This window comes from Accipiter gentilis, chromosome 30 (assembly GCF_929443795.1).
Source record: "Accipiter gentilis chromosome 30, bAccGen1.1, whole genome shotgun sequence".
Lineage (NCBI taxonomy): Eukaryota > Metazoa > Chordata > Aves > Accipitriformes > Accipitridae > Astur > Astur gentilis.
In genome coordinates this window covers 17,964,956-17,982,861 of record NC_064909.1, presented here as the reverse complement: position 1 = coordinate 17,982,861, position 17,906 = coordinate 17,964,956, and positions in this window count along the sequence as shown.

Below are 17,906 nucleotides of genomic sequence, written 5' to 3'. Positions count from 1 at the left end.
CTAGGTTATTTATTATTACACTTTGGTTGTTGTTATTATTAACCAAATTATTACTAGGTTATTCTTACACTGACTAGCCCTTCTAGACCTGTTGTTTGTGAATAGAGAAGGACTTGCAGGTGATGTGATGGTTGGAGGCTGTCTTGGGCGTAACGATCACAAAATGATAAGACTTTTCGATTCTCAGATAAGTACAGAGATCACTTAGCTGAACTGCTACCCTGGACTTCTGGAGGGCAGACTTTGGTCTGTGTAGGAGCCTGGTTGACAGAGTCCCTTGGAAAGCAGTTCTGAAGGGCAAAGGAGTCCAGGAGGCCACGAGGCTCTGCTTACAACCTGCAGTTACAGAAAGCATTTCACCCGGCGTTAATTTGCCGAAAGAACCAGACTGACAACTATTTTGTTGTCCCCAGGAAGGGAACTGATTTCTCATCCGATAAAAGGTTGTGATCGGTAGAAGGCTCTGTCAATATAAAGAAATGCATCAGTATATTATCTGTCTTTGCATTAACCAGAAAACAAAAATACTTGTTTTCTTCTTTTTTTTCTGACATCTGATTTTTCAGTGTGGTTTTTTCCTAAATAGTCAGCATGAATTACAGTATTTGTGTTATTATGTCATTCCTTGCATAGCCTTGTCCTGTTGAAACATTTACAAGTCTTATAAAACACAGGGGCCCTCATGCCAAATGTTTATTTATACAGGGAGCCACATTATCTGTCTCAATTCATCCAGGTTATGTTTTCTTTTTCCTCGTGGCCATTTTGTCACACCACTCCAACAGCAGGGAGTAGCAAACAGTCAAAACAAAAGGCTCACAGATCAACCACAATTCCTCTTCTAATATATCTTTTTCTAAGGTACCTGCCAACTATTTGCAAACACAGTGAAGGACAAGCAGGCTTGATTAGGAAAACTAGTCATGTCCAGACTGTGACATGCTGTGGTTGTGGGTTGGGAAATGCAATGCAGATGTGGCCCAGATGTCCAACAGGTTGGTTTGATGACAAAAACCTTTAGCGCTTTTTTTTAATGATCATGAGTTGCATTAGCGCAAAGGAAAGTTGATTGTAACCCCTTCGTTCCATCCGACCCTGTTCCCATTTCTGTAATAAGAGAAGTTTTCAGATAAACAATTAAATGCGTTCATGGCAGGAAAGAAGCATAATGGTTGAGGAAAGTCAAAGAGTTTGATTTTTTTGTTTTAATTGATAACATGGATTATTCTTTCCCTACTTTCCTCTAATTGTTAACGAGACATATTCAGCTCCAGGGAACAGCACGAGAGTAAATGGATTTGTCAATGACATCCTTAGTACTCATGACTCGGGAGAAGTCCATGCATTTCCATGCAGAACACCTCCACGGGTAATAGAATATAATTTGTTTTCACATATATTTGTTTCACATTGTTGTTTCATACTTATTTGAATTCTGCATTGTGCTAATGCTCAGTTATTGGGGGTTGCTATGTTCAGCTAGGAAGGATAGCTCTTGGGAACCGAATTTTAAAGATGTTTCTGTTGTAACTACTAGAAACAAGTTACTGCATGGTAATGAGAACCGCATGTTACACCATGAGGAGGAGTTCAAAGTTAGTGCAGAGTTAAAAGCAGATTTCTGCAAGACTCTCGGCTTCACGTTTCTCTGAAATCTCTCCTGTCACACAAAAGAGATGGCGTGATACCCACCCAGCACCGCTTCATTGCGATGATGTAATGATTAAGTACAGGAGTCTGCGATTTGGTAAACTTGTTAAAACAAATCTGTAGTGTGCAAACATAAAATGTGATGTAAAGCCGAAGTAAAAAGGATTTTAATTCAAACACATATATTCACAAAGAAAACTCGTGAGTATTCTGATTGAAGGTGCTTATCTGGCTACCTCGAAAGACACCTGCAAGTTTATGAACTATCCCAATAGCGAAACCAGAATGGGCTGAATACTTAAGAAATTGCAAAGATGCTGTAGCAAACTGGTATCATTATTTATGCTTGTACTAAGCATAAATATGGTTATGGTTTATGGTTTCACACACTGTCTTTATTGTTATTTTTAGGTTTTGCGTCCTCTTTAACCTAAGTAAATCAGTGAAGTACTTTCACCATCCTTCTATGCCTCCATACAAGGACCCATGTGCATTTGTGATTTAATTAATGGTTCCCTTATTATTAATCATTCTGTGAAAGACCTGAAGTTTATTTGTTTCTAATGCATGTGGTCCCTGTGGTTATTAATCAACTAAGAAATGAATCTGAAAATAACTTTATAAAATGAAAAGAACAAAAAATTTCTGCAATTATAATGTAAAAGTGAGGCAGTCAAAAAGCCAATAAATGCTAGAAGACGCTTTATTATGAATTGTCAATAAAGATAACAATAAAACTTCTAAATCTCTGGAATCCTACTAAGATTACATCCTCTTCCATTATAAAAGGGATTTAGTACCAGTGAAAGATACGGTGCAAAATGATGCCGCCCTCATGCAAGATGGATATGCAGTATCAGCAGTGAGCACTCCCACACTATTTAGGTGTCAAATGGTCTGTAGGCTTGTAAAACTAAACGGGTTGTTTGTGAAGAAATCTGTTTGTAAAGGTGCCGCAATTGTAGTAAGTCAGCCTAGGAACTGGCTCTGATGCCTTTCCTGGTGCCACCAGGAAACTCTTCTGCAGCAAAAAGCTCTAAGATTCTCTTTACTGTGCTATACCTTTTTTCCCCATAGAAATCTTTGTAAATTTGGGGGGAGTTGTTCCCTGCCTAGTCCTTCTGCAGTGTCTTGTTGGCCCTCTGGATTCACGTCCTTTCGTAGTAATTCCTATACCCAAGCTAAATTTCTCCCATGTTTTCCTGCCACTGGTGACATTCACTTAAATATTCGGCCAAGGGAGACTAGCGACCTAAAGTCTCCACTGCTGCCCAGAGTCCATAGCTGCCTCATATAGACCGGTCCCATTGTAGTTTACCTTTTGCCACTGTTTCGAGCACCTATTTGGACCAGACCTGAGCTCTGCGCACAGTGTCTCCCAGTCGTTGACACCTCTGTAGCAAGCTGCTTGCTTTATACAATACTTCTGTAAGCTAATGTAAACTCTAAACAAGATCGTATTTTATTTTGTGCAGTGCTCAGCCACAGCCTGCTCCTGCCAGCTGGCCTCAGAAGACTTATTTTCCATCACCTGCAGTTGGTCACACTTGCCCAGTCTAAGATTGCTGCTTATCATTGTTGTTTTAATGATACTGCATCTGGCACCACAATCTAGCTGGAATCAAAGCAGTCATTCATTTAATAGTATAGCCGCAAATACGGCGGCTGAATGATAGGTGACTGACTTTGGCTGTGCATACGCTTTGAGAGTCCTTGCTTTTACTGAAATTGCGCTGCAGACATCATCCTCTGAACTAAAGCCCTCTACATCCTTGGTCTGCTTATGCACTGCTCGCTCCTTTCTTCCCGAAATAGCTGCGGCATTGGGGATTACAGATGGCTCCATTTCACATCCTCCTTGCACCTCTCCCTCTCTCATTCTCCATGGTTGTCTTTAGCTTAAACCTATTTCTTTGTGTGGGGATTGGTTTTTGTGTTGGTTTTTTCCCCCCCAAACTGTGGTTTTGCTGTTTTCTCTAATCACTTGGGTGGCCCAAGTAGGGTGGCAGTATTTGGAGGCATCTCTCTGGAGGGAAAGCTTTGCTCTCTCAGCAAACCCTCCTGTAGCTGGGGTCCTAGGTTGCTAGGGAGTCATCTCCAAAACCACAGGTAAATGAGAAAGTTTTGATTTCTGCAGTTTAAAATTCTTGCTACTTATTTTCGTGTAAGTACGTGGTAGGTCTCTTCTGGCTTAATTTGTTTGGGATCACAATGCTTATTCAACACTTCCATTGGGCGTCTGGTGTTTCAGTTATTGTTTCTGGCAACGGTGTTTACCTTACTTTTCCTTTTTTCTTCCCAATGCGATGGCTAGACCTCCCCGCCCCACCCCCTGCCTTTCAGTTCTTTCTCTTTCAGCAGCCATCACTAGTTCAGTATACAGACTTTGTTTTCCCTGAATGTATGTTTGTGCCAGATTCTTTGTTAGAAATTCAGTATGGCCAATGGTCTGAGTCACTCTATGCTAATCACCTTCTCTGCCTTGCTGTGTATCTCACTAGACTGCCTCCGCCACATTTCGCATACCACATGTTGGCTCATAAAACAAGAGGGGTTTCATGCTGGTAAATCTAAGTCGCTCTTTATTTAGCAGCTTACTTCAGAGGTGCTGCAAATGCAGCATAGACTCCACCTACGATATATAGGTTGATGTCATGGTTCTTCCCTCACATTCTTTCTTCCTCCTTTTTGCATTTTGTGCGCTTCAGGTCTTAACAGGGAGAATATCTCTAGGGCAGAGACGGTAGCTGAAGCTCTATTTTCCATGAGTATTTAGTACTTTTGCAAACAGCATGCTTACTCTTTCTAGGAAAGGCTGTTCACTCTGCTCCCGGACAACAGTCTGAGTCTATGCCAGACAGACAGTCATCCTGATGAATATCCCACCAGTGCAAGTGTGCTCCTAGAGTTGTATGACTGTTATGTATCATTTTTCTCTTCTGGGAAAATGTTCCCTTTCTCTTCCCACCCACTGAAGAAACCCCCACCACCACCTTTCTAAGAGGAATAGGATTTAAAAATCTGTTCGGTGAGAGGGAGACTGGATGCTGGACTGGGATGTAGGAAGCCTGAGTTCAGTCTTTAGAGCTGCTGCAGAACTTCAGTGACCTAGTCCAAGACATGGACACCCACTTCTTACTTGGTCTCCTCCATAAGGTGATTCCTCGACATCATTGTCTGCTTTACCTATTGTACCTAGTTTGGATTAGGTGGTGGCATTCTTTGGCAGCTAGAGTAAAGTCTCAATGCTGGCACCTCCAGCTTTGTATAAAATGTGCCCAGACTGAAAAAAAGTCAGCCCAGACTGAGGAGGGAACATGTTTTTTGGATGGGGTTGGAGCTTGATTGAACTCAGGGGACTGAGCTTGCCCCATGGAGACATTTTGCTGCGCACACAGGTTGTGTAAAAAAATGACTGCTCGTTTGACCTTGTTTCTTTTGTGCACATCAGTACTGCTCTCCACAGCTTCAGAGGTGAATGCCGAAAGTCTAAAACAGTATTTTTAAAATGCACTTTTGATATACCGGAGAATGTAACAAAGCTTGTTAGATCCACAAACCCAAAAATGTTCAAAGAACTTTGACTTTTTGAACTTGTAAGCCACAAGTTTCAAGGAAGCAGATAACACACAACTATAATATTTATGTTATGTATGCAATGCAATACTCATTGATCTCAGGGCCTCAGTAAATGAGTGCCACACAAACAAAAAAATGGGTTTTGCACTAATCCTGTAAATGAGAAGTACTTTTCTCCCCATTTTAAGGCATGGAAGTTAAGATGCACACGGTATGGGAGTTATGCAGAAGGTCTGTGACAGATTTATTATTCTGCATCTTACTCAGAAACCTAAGCCAAACAGGAGGGAAAGGGAGAAACAAAAACACAGTATGATGGTGTGAGCACTGTTAAAAGAAACCAAATATTTAAGAATTTTAACTTTTTTTTTTTTACTAAATGGTGAATTTGGTTATACCACACATAAGGGGTTTTTTTCATTGCAGTTGTAGAGTTTATGTATATCTTAAAATGAGAACTTTAAAGACAGTCAACAAAAATGGCAGCGTTCATGTTGACTTTTTAACTATAGTTATATATATTGTGTTCAGTTAAGTTGTCTGTGTTTAGTTATTTGCAACTTTTTTTTTGATTGCCTGGAGAATTCTCATATCTTATTCAACCTTTTACTCTGTTTTTTTTGGTTTTGACTATTAAAAAAAACTTTTGAAAAAACTGCAATCACAGAAATAGATGTAATATAGCAATCTACAAAAATATAAGTTGTTGTGACAAAGTAGCGCAAACTGTCAGACCTGGAAACAGGTCTGACAAAAAACAGGGGGGTGGGTGTAGCCGTATGTAGAGAGCTGCTTGGGATTCATCATCTTCAACAATTCAAATCATTATTCCTCATTGTGGATAATCAACGGGGGGAAAAATTAAATATGCGGTTTTATTTAACAGAAATGTTTTGAAGACATATAGAATTCTTTGTGAATAATTCATGCTCTTTAAGATCAGAAGCATTGAAACAAAAAAAAAGGTGGGGAATTCTACTGGGACATGCCAGTTTAGAAACAAAGCAGCACTCTTGCCACATGTAAAAGCAGCTGAAACAGGATGGCTGTAACATCAGGAAAAAAAAATTCTTTGCTAAAAAGTCTGTAGCAATATAGATGATCTCTTCTTCAGAAAGTAAATTATTCATTTTGTCCTTGATCAATTCCAGTTAACACGTATTTGTGGCTCACAACTGTTTCTCTAGAACATGAAAGTGACTCACGGAGGAAAAGAAAAGTCAGGCTTGGGGAAAAGACCATCAAGAAAACTCTGCCACATTGTAGCCTTCTCCATCTTATGCCCCTAACAGGCATCTCTGATTAAACAACCCTTTCAATGACTTTGGCACTAACAAGTTATTTAAATTTTCCTTGCCTCTCTCAGTACATTGCTCTACTTATTTTTCTACCAGATTAGACACAAAATTGAAATGAAAAGGGAAAAGAAATATAGGAATATGCTTTCAATTTGGGGCATTTGAACAGCAGCGGGTGTAGTGTGGACTGTAGGGTGAAGCCTGGGAGGGATGGGTGACAGTTCTGTCACCTCATGCAAACTTCCATACGCTCCCTTCTGTAAGCCCGTACCAGCAGAGTAATGTAGGCATTAATTAATTTTTTTTTGCTTTATCTGAAGATAGAGTCCTTAGTCTTGCGGTCCAAACTGAAGTCAGTGGGAACCTGCTGGTGCTTAAAAGTCAATTCTTCTTGTTTGAAGAACCATGACTTGGTGGCACCCGCAAATTGCCCCCCAGCTGCTTACTGCAGGGTATGCCGAGAAGCTTGTCAGTACTGGGGAAGCCCCATCAATGGACAGCCTTTCAGCTTTCTTCTGTTTGTCACGTCCTAGCAATACTTTCTGTTCTCCTCATTAGAGGAAATGCATGAAGCAAAGCGTTCTCCGGAATTGATGTCCCTGTCTGTTTTTCACGGTGATTTGGTGACTGCTGGATCACTTGTAGATCCCTTTCATCCAACATTTTTAACTTCTCTGAAAACTTGATGCATTCGGCATCTAGAAGCTGAAATACTTCTGTAAATGGTCCTATATACAGGCAGAGTCCTTCCTCCCATGTGTGCGTTGGCTATTAGCATATCTCCTCTTGTTCTTAGGGACGAACACCTTTGAACACCCAGGACAGGACACCTTTGGCTACATAGGTGACTCATAGACACGGGGTAGAATCATGATGTTACACCCTAATGCCTGGACGTTTTTGCTACCTAGTTTATAAAATGACACTTGGCTGAGAAGCCAAACGGAACAGAAATGTGTCATTCTTTTAAAATACTGCTTTACCACCTGTTTGTTACTTTTTTCCAAACATAGATAAATAAAACTATAGTTTGGTGGTGAAGTTGATCCAAATCAAACTGTCTGAACACTAAGCCATTTCTGGAACCACCGCAGCGTGCCCTGCACCACTTCTTTTCCATTTTCTGTGCATACAGAGAAGGTCAAGCAGTGAATTAGCAGACAGCTTTGATGGTGCCAAAGACAACAACCTGCTTCAATACATTATCAAATAATAGACTATAAATTATGTAAGCACCGAAATGCCAAGCAGCAAACAGCATTTCCACTGCTAAATAGAATCACCGAATTCATTAGAAACTGCTAACCCTGATGATGTATTTATTTTGAGGAGTCGGAACATTAACTCTTTGCCACCATCCTTCCTTTTCTTTCTGCCTCTCTATCAAACGTGGTCCTTTTTTGATCACATTCCCCTATTATGTGATTCTCCATCAAGCCCTGCCTCCAACATGCAGAAACTGTGTTTTGATTCCTGTTCAGACCAAGTCCGTAAACTGACAGATGTCTAAGGAAGCTCTGGAGGGGCAACCACATAGGAGCAAAATGTTGACTATGCAAAGCTCAGGAGTAAAATGCCCCAGAATGGAGCTGGCAACATGGAGCTCTGATCCTTTTTGTGCTGCTTAACTCCAGACTTTCCCTAAGCAGATGACGGAGAGGTGACAAAGGCAGAGGCTGTGCATGCATCAGTGTATTACCTCCTGACACAGAGATCCTGCAGCCTCTGGGAGGTGGGAACCCCAGCTGGCCAGGGCTTTGAGCATCTCTGGTAATGAGAAGGACTCAAAGGAGTTGGAAACAAAACAAATTGAAGATGTAAAAGGAAGATTTTGTTATAAATTAAACTATGGGTTTGGGGGTTTTTTTAAACAGAGAAACATCAAAGTAAATACGGTAGACAGAAATGTATAAAGTTTTATACATAGTTCTTCCATACTATATGCCCTTACAAATCGATCTGTATTTCTAGGCTTGGTTTCTGTTACTTTATAAATGGCAGCAAACTCCCCCCAGCCTCTTCTGTTTCCTGGGGGTCTTTCTGTCCCCTCCGGAGGTGGACTGGTTGCTTCCCATCTCCTGCTGCAAGCCTCCAGCCCTGGGCTCTGCTGCTGCTCTGCTGCTGCCGCCTTACCCTGCGTGGTCGCAGCCTTCGCTCCTGGAGCACACCCAGATCTTCCTCAGGGAAGACATCATCTCCCCTCCCTTCAAAAGCCTCTTCAAGTCCTGTCTCCTTACAAGATCATAAAACATTACTGAAAACAACAAGACAGATGCTTACCAAGCAACCTATTGCGTGGTCTGCACCAGCTTTTTTGCCAATATCTCCCATCAGCAGTGATATAGTTGTGGTATCTGGCATGCTTTAATGAAAGCGAGCCAGGTTGTGGTAGTGGGCACTACAGTCCTAGGAAAAATAAGTGTAATCTTACACAAAACGATTTATTGCAGTACTTTCAGGAGGATGTACAGCTGCACTCAATTGGAACTTCTCATTCCCAAGGGCAAGTTTTGAGCACCTTGGTTTCAGGGAATGAAACCACCTTGTTAGTAAAAGCTTAATGTATCCAAGTCAAGGGACTCTTCTAGAAGTTGAAACATCCTAAGAAAGGGTAGGATTTTATATGCAAACTTGTTTTCACAGAGTTTCCCAGAGCCTGAGGACAGATAGCGTTCTGCTAATACAGTCGTTAGACACACAAGGGCAAGGAGTGCCACGTATGCAAAATGCTGTCATCATCTATTGACAAAATGTCTCACAGACTCAATGGACTAAGTAAAAATTAGGCTAAAACAAAACCAAAAAAACCCAGGGTAAATATTACTGTACAAAAAATCCATAGCCTAGCACAGTAGTTGGTCCCTGTTTAGGCTTCGCAAATGGCATGGACATTAGGTACATAGCAGGACTCAGAGGCAATTGCAGAGCTCTATAGGGAAATGTAGTAGTTCATATACTGTTTCTATACAGACTGCTATCAGTGCATTATTTTGCAGAACCACTAAAATTCACTGAATGATTATCAAAGGATAAAAAGCATAAAGTTGAAGTACATCAGAAGTTCCAAATCGAGGCATTTGCCTCTGAACATTTTACTTGCTAAGCTTTTTTCTTTCAGGGAACTCTGCAGTTCCAAAAAACATCTCTCTCCTTTTCATGACTACATATAGCTTTTAGGACAAACTAGTTCTGCCAAAAAAAAAGCTTGCCTTTTTTTTTTTCTTTTTTTTTTTCTGCATTTTATCTCAATATTTCACTGAACAGAGAAATTTTGTTAAAGCCTTCGAAGCAAAGACAATTTGCAAATTAATTCCTCTACCAGTCTGAAAAAAGAAACCATCAAATGAGTATGCCATGTCCTATGGCACTGTGTTTCTGTGAGAGAACCTAGGGCAGGGGACACATATAATGATGTGTTTCATAGCTGAAGTTTGCTCTGATGATTTCTATGCTCGTGATAATTTTTAGTAATATTGCTTAAGGCAGGGCTGTAGTTGTTCCACGTCTTGGTTCAGGTGGTCTTGCTTCCTTCTTCTGCAAGCAAACTTGAAGCGAATGATCAGAGAAACATCTTTTTTCCCTTGTTTACTCCATGCACCAAGAGACCAGATGTGGTCTTTCAGTTACAGGTGCTCAGAAGTAGATCAGCTTAACAAAGGAGAAAGAAAAAGATATTACTTTGATGCATTTCTTCAAAATAGGGGAAGCCATCCCTTGCCAGTGGAAGCCCCTAAACAAGGAATATTCTCAAGTGTCCAAGTTTAAGCATGAGTTGTCATTTTGGTATGCATGAAACAATTCAAATGCACAAAATTAGACATGTACTTGGCAAGCAATGATTTCATCTCTTAGTAATGAACCACTGTCCTTACATGAATCTGGAGGCAGTAGGGATATATGACTCAAGAGCTAAGTACTAGAAAGTTTCTCCCATTTCTAGAATTATCAGTACCAGCTTATTTCAGTGCTATAACTTCTATACAAGACAGTGAGCATGTCAGGGAGAAAACTTAAGAGATCAGCGTAAAGAAGTATTCCAATTATTGTAGTAGAAGGTCCTCAGCTATTGTAGAAAGGTAATTCTCTTTAAGTCAGGATTGGCCAGTGTAGGGTCTCACATGCCTAAAACTGGTGACAATGTTCACACCAAGGATCCTCTATTCTGCCTTCAGGAGTGGTCATAAATGGACACCTAAAGAAAAGGAAGAGCAGGCAAACTTATGTGATAACTTTCCCTAATATTCTCTCAGCCCCCAACTTCATACAGCTCTGGGGATTTCCTAAGTTTCTTGTTGCTTGTTTATTTAGCAACCCTAAATCCTCTCTCTTCCAGGTAATCATCCAATCTTTCCTTGAATCAGTGTCCACTCTTGCACCCACAATATGCTTTAAGAAGGAATCACACAGGTCTGTTATCTGTTGTGTTAAAAATCAACCTGGCTTTGTGCGATGCCCCTTAGTTCTTGAAATGAAAGAAATGGTGAAAAAATTGATTCTCGTCCACCACTTCCATGCCGCTCCTTATTTTGTAGACTTGTACCAAATTCTTCTAAATCAGCTCTTTTTTCCAGCCTCTTCACTTTGACCTCTGTGTCCTAGCTAGTTTCTTGTCCAGGTCAGAATTGTCGTGTTTTTCCCACAGCTCTTCAGCTTCCTTAGGAGCCTTCGGTGAAGGGTTTTGTCAAAAGCCTTTTGGAAATACAAATAGACTATATCAACTAGATCCCCCTTTTCTGCATGGATCTGTGAGGCAGGATTTCCCTTTGCAGTTCCTCACAACTCTGGCATTTTTCCATGCTCTGTAGCTGCATCCTTTGTTACAGCTTCTGCTAATTTCCCCAGTGTTGCCATCATGATTACAGGACTGCGACTCCCCAGGTCTCCCTGGGACCCTTTCTTATGGATTGACATGACACCCATTCTTTAGATTGGAGGACATTTTAAGTGGTTAATATGCTTATATATTGCCATTAGTAACTCAACTACCTGATTTTAAAGTTCTCTTAGACCTCCTGCGTGACTGCTATTTGGTTTTTGCAATAAGTTACTGCACGTCTGGAGCTGAGGTTAACCAGTGCAATTGTATTATCTGCCCTCACTGCCTCTCTGATTCCTCCCAGCACAGAGCAGTCAATGTCACCGGCCTTGTAGGGCAGTCAGTACGAGATGCTTCCTAAGGGATATCCTTATCGCTAGAGGGTCCGTGGAAGTGGCCCAGTGTGATCATTTCCCCCTCTGCCTGTTCTAATGATGTTCTGGGAGCTAATCATCCTCTACTAGCCTCTCCCCATCCTCTTCATGGGAAGAAGCACTTAAAAATAAATGGAAGAAAAGTTGAATGCTGGACCTTTGCATAGTTGGTTCCCTTTGAAGGCGGCATTTGGCTTCAGAATTAGGTTGAGCTGAGAAGCCAAATACAGTCGAGACTGTGGCATCTATTGTTTCAAGCTTTTTGCAGAATGGGGTGGATTCAGAGTTTTATATCTGAGAAATGCTTGATTTTTTTATTTTTTTTTTTTTAATGAATCTGGTGCTCTAATCTCATCGTGGGATCTGAAGACTAAGCAGGAGCAAACAGTATTTACTCCTCTGCCTTGTCCTGCTGCCAGAAATGTGCCACGTTGCCCTCTGACAGATCAGATGGAGACAAAGAAGAAGAAAAGGGAGGAAACAGAAGCTATTTACAGATGCAAGGTTTAACTTTGGTGCTGTCACCTTCATACATGGCAGAAATGTCACCTTCTCCTACACATGTTGGAGACTGCTCCTGACAACAGCTGTGGTCTGTCAGTGACAAAAGCCAGAGTTTGTAGTAGGATGTGGAAGTGTGAATATTGGCCATGATCAGCCTTGGGAACTTTTTCCTGCTGGAGCTGGCATACTTTCTGCCCAGAAGCTGGATGACTTTCTGGTGCTCTGTCAGCTGATGTTACCTTTAGATTTGGCCAAGTATCCTATCTGAGGGGTACATTTGGGCTGGGTTTCTCTTTCCCCCAAAACTTTATAGACCTTTATAGTGGCTCATGTGCCTTGATTGTTATTCGTCTGTTTTTTCTTTAGGCATAGATGCGTCTGCTGTTGGGCCAGTATGGCTGGGTGGCATAACAACCAAGCAGAGGCTAAAGATTTTAACTTCTTAAAGTGGATTTTTTTCCCCAGAGAGCCTTTTTTAGTCATTTTTCTTCCTCATTCAAAATTCAGTCCTCTTCCCACAGTTCAGTGTCAGTGCTAGCATTTGGTAAAATCACTCTTATAATGAATTTGAATTGAGATATATTAAGGTGACCAGTGGCTTAATGGCTCGACTGTAACTACTCCTTGAATCGGCTCCTGGGTAATAAGCGAGGTAAGAATAGCTGCTCATCTTGTGTGCTGCACTACCTGAGGTTCCTGTAGGTGCTCGTTATTACGTGCTACTTCATACACTGTTTGGCCAGATAATGCCTTGCAATTAGGCCTTAAGAGCAAACGATGGAAAGCTCTCCATAAAAGCTGATTATATTAGAGCCGAGCAGCACATCCGTACCACCCTTCTCTGAGATTTGTTGCCTTTTTGATGTCTCGCTGTTGCTGCTCTGATCCAGAGGCAAGCTGTTTATCCAAACTGCTGCAGGCCAAATCTTCAGCAGTGGTGCTCTGGAATAGCTGCACTGAAGTCAAGGGAAATATGGCCTGGCTCCTTCTCGCTTATATTCCTTCATATTCTATAATGTTAGTTGTATCTTACTGGAACTCTTCTGTTTCTTTTAAAGTCACATTCATCTTCAGCTGGTATAAATAGCGCGTCAACATTAACTCAATGGATCGTTGTTGGAATCGGGTTTGCTCCATGTTTTTTGCATAGACGGTGAAATGTTTATAGGGGCTGTGGGAGACGGCACAAAAATAGAAAACCTTGAGAGTTTGGTGGATGTCATACAGTTTGGGAATAAATCTTCACTGACCCTTATGGTTCCATGGCCATGCGTGGAAGGGATGGACAGCTTAAATTGGTCCCAACGGTAGTCCCATATCCTGAGTAGACAGAAACTGCTTTGCTCATGCAGAGTAGCAAATAGGCATAACCGGCTCCTGAGGACAGCACTGCAAGCCCAAGTTTAACAGATTATGCTGGGGTGGGGAATCTATAAGGAAATTTTCAGCCTTCCTGCATTCCGTAAGAGGGCATCCACGTGCGGCCAGGAGCCTTCCTTCCGCTTCCCAAAGCTGCTGTGGTTTGGGAGGGTGCAAAGCAATTTTCTTTTGCAACAGTAATCTCCCTGAGGCTGGCAACGCGGTGCTCTCTCTCCAAGGACACACCACAGGTTATTTTGCAAGCAAAAGCAAGGTCACTTTACCCACATACCAGGCCAATCGGGAGTACGATCGGTTAGTACCGAGTGTGAACTAATGAGTCCTAATAAGATTTCTCCTCAGTTTGGAGCGTGTGCAGAACAGGCTTGTAAAATACCACATAGATACTTTTAAGTACAAAACCTCACTTGTGAGCCCTTTGGTCTCCAGGCATTTTGAATTTCATCTGGGCTAGCAATAATTAGGCAAGGTGTGGTCTTCATCACTTGGTTTGGCAGCGTTTAATAGATTGTGCTTCGCCTTTGCGGTCCATCTTAAAAACAGCAGAGAAAGGTGATCATGAAAGGTAAAATAATCTTGCAGCCTTCCACAGGCAGTTTGGGGTTGGGTTGCTGTGCCTAAATTATTGTCAGCTGAGTCCAAAAGGTACTTGTTTTTCTCCATCTCAGACATAAGTAACACAATAGGATGTGTTGTTTGATAAATTATATCATGCTAAATAAAACATGTCACGTGGATAAGGTCAAAAGGATAAGGAAAATTGTAGTAGAGGTAAGAAAAATGAAATATGTTGGTGGAGTACGGCCTTTCTTTCTGCTTTGAGTTTACAGCATTCAATAAATTTAAATCTTTTCTGGATGTCTAACGCTTTTCTCCTCTAACCCGTCAGTGAAGCATATACCAGCATTGTCACAAGGGTGGCAGGAGCCAGAAGAGCCTTTGTGAGTGGAAGACATGTAGCCTGTCAGGGTGTGCAGGTGGGCAGACTATCACAAATCTATTAGCGCTTTTTTTTCCTACACAGGTCAGGATATTCCAGTACACTGGCCAGGTTTCTATTTGGGTAGCTCTACATCTGTTGGGATTTCAACTGTGGCTTGTAAAATTTGTTTGAATACTTTGAATAGCAAGTAAGCCCTATAGAAGTGTCAGGTGTGATGGAGTTTTAGGGGCAATGGGAAGCTGAGGTATCAATTGGGATGCGAGGGGGAACCTCAGTGCATCCCTCTCCTTCACCAGCCTTCCCCCGATGGATGCTAGCGAGTTCCCCAGGGTGCAGGCAGCAGCATTGCTTCTCCATTGCCACGTCGCAGCTGGATGTGTCCAGATGCCAAAATTGGCTGCGGGTGGGCTGGAGGGAGGTCAGGAGTCCTACGTGTGCGCAGACCTGGGATCCGCCTCCGGGGATCTCGGCTCTGCACCTTGCTGGATCCCCCCACCACCACACTGTGGAGGCACCGTTAGTTTCCCCGACGCTTAACCAGCATCATCTGTAAAATGATGCTAAAGGTCTTTCTGTGCTGTAGAAGTGGGGACAAAAATGGGCTTTAGAATTGTGAGGCGCTTTGATAACATGGTAATGAGGACTATGAAGTACCTGAGAGAGATGGAGAAGCTTCTTTTTCATCATCTGCAGAATTTCATTAGTCTACCTGCCATTTCTTTCTTTGCCTTAAGAGCAATGGCAGGACCTTATTCCCCTCCTTTTGCAAAGAGCTATGACTGACCTGCTCCCTGCGCCCCAAGAGCACCTGCAGGCAGATCGAGAATCGGAGGCTCTTCTCTGTCACTTTCCATGCAATAACCTGCTTCCTGGCAGAAAAAGTGTCAAAAGAAAACTATTCCAAGGAGGAATATATCACTGGACAGTCTTATAGCACCAATTCAAGCTTGCTGAAGCAGCTGGAAACTGCTCCTCTCTTATTTTGCCAGGACTCCAGTTGCATAAAGACTTAGGCATGCCCAGCTTTCCTTTCAATGCTCATTTGCTTACATTTAAGCGCATGTGTCATTTTTCATTATTTTATACGCTAAGGGGCAGATTCTGAATTTTTTAGTCATGTTTGGCAGAACCTTGTTCCATAAATAATCTTATTAACTTCAGTGGATATATTTGTGGAAAATGGTACTGTGCAGCAGCAGCTGAGGAGTCCCAGCGGGAAGAGCAGGGAAGAGTGGAAGAGGAAAATGGCTGCCAGACATAGGATCAATATTTAGGTTTTAATGTAGCTCCACATCAGTCACTGAATGCAGTAAAATATTTTTTTTTTTATTTGCTGTGAAAGCTTCAGCAAGAGTAGGAAAAACCTTGGATGCCCTTCTAGGGATGCTTTAAAACAAAGGTGCAATATTAATTCTCACTGTATAGTGTTAAAAAAAGACTTGGTGACTCTTTGGCTCCTAATTATCACCTCAGGCAGCTTATTTAGCCTACCTGTCATGAAGGTAAGAAGCATACAACACGCTGTAACTCTTGCAAAATAATCGAGTCACTTTTTTAGCTTTCCTCTATCAATATTAATAACGTACACTAATTGCACAATGCTTTCTTTTTTTTTCCCTCCTTTTTCTTCAATCTGCTACAGGGATTAGTTAGTCATTTGCATCTTCTTTAGAGGCCTTAACAAATGTTAATTTGTCATTCTTACCTCTCCTTTTTTTTTTTTTTTTTTTTTTTTTTTTTTATTAAGTGTCAGAATGAAATGAATTTCCCGGAAGGATATTTAGTGTCTTTCATGTATCAATCAGGGCTGAGCTCTTCCTTTTCTCATGCAGAGTTGGTTTCTCCTAAGCTGTACGAGGTCAAGAAAAGAGAAGATATAGTTTTATGCATTGCAGAGTGCCTTGAAAATAAAGACATAAGAAGTAGAAAGTTAAGTGACCTATGGTATGCTGTAAAGATATTTCCATTTCAGACCTCTTTAATGTATTTCAATGCCTGAAATGCTCATCCAGTCTGAACGAATTTTGGCAAACTTAGTTGCTCTGGCCAAACAACAGGTTGCTAGCACTGTCTGCGGGCAGCTTGTAAGTACTAGAGGAGTTAAGCAAGTTTTCTTTTTACAGATATCTCTGTACTTCAATCCTTGAAATTCCTCATGCATGCTCTGTCAGGCTGCTCTCTTTCTTTAATAGGAGACGATAATTACGTGACGTGTTGTGGAGGCATCATTAGGGCAAAGTTTCTTTAATTCATTTTATTTCATAATAAATTGTACTTGAAAGTACTATGGCCTCTTGAATTTCAGTGATTAAGAGGTTTAGGTTTGCTGCTAAACTGCATAGCTTCCTGTATGGCAGGCTCATGCACTTGGAAATGGTGGACATGAAGAGTTGCCTATTTTTTCATGCTGATGAACATTTCTCCTTTATTTATGGATTAAAGGCTAATAGCTGAGTAGTATATTGTAACCATGCTCAAAAGCAACCGACAGTGTAGACTTGAAGAAAGGCATGAATAGTCAGTCTCTATTTTAAACATCCTAGGGAGATTTTTTTTCTGAGCCATAAGTAGAATCACGAAAGAATTCAGGTAGAAAAGGGACCTGGGGAGGTCTCTGGTCCCACCTCCTGCCCAAAGTGAGGTCAGCTGTGAGGTCAGACTGGGTTGCTCAGCGGCTTATTCATTCTGGTCTTTTAAACTTCCATGGAATGAGACAGCACAACCTCTCTAGCAACTTGTGCCACTGCTTGACTGATCTCAAGATGAAAAACTTTCTCCTTGTAGCCAATCTGAATGTCTCTTGTTTCAACGCATGCCTGTTGCCTCTTGTTCTCCCACCCCACACCTCTGCAGTAAGCCTGGGTCCACCTCTTGATCGCCTCCTCGTGGGCGCTGGGCACTGCTGTTAGGTCTCCATCCCTTCCCCAGGCTGAACAAGCCCTGGTCTCGCAGCGTCAGCTCACGGGGCAGGAGCTTCTGCCCTGACTATCTTGGTGGCCTTCCCTGAACTCCCCCCAGTTACATGATGTCACTCTTCTACTGGGTGTCCCAGACTGGATGCAGTCCCGTTGATGTGGTCTAACAAGTGCTCAGTAAAGGGGAATAATCACTTCCCTCAATCTACTGGCAGAGCTGCTGCCCAGCCAAGCAGTGCCCAGCCTGTATCGCTGCAGTGGGCTCGTCCTCCTCAGGTTTGGGGCTTTGCATTTGTCCCTGTTGGATTTCATGAGGTTCTACTGGTGCCGGCGTGAACGATGTATGGTTATTGTTGTCTGTAGGCTGGTCTACTTGACGCTGCAGTCAGGCAAGGTTTCTCTTGCCTCACATCTCTGGTCTTCAGATACACTTTGCTGGCTGGGAAA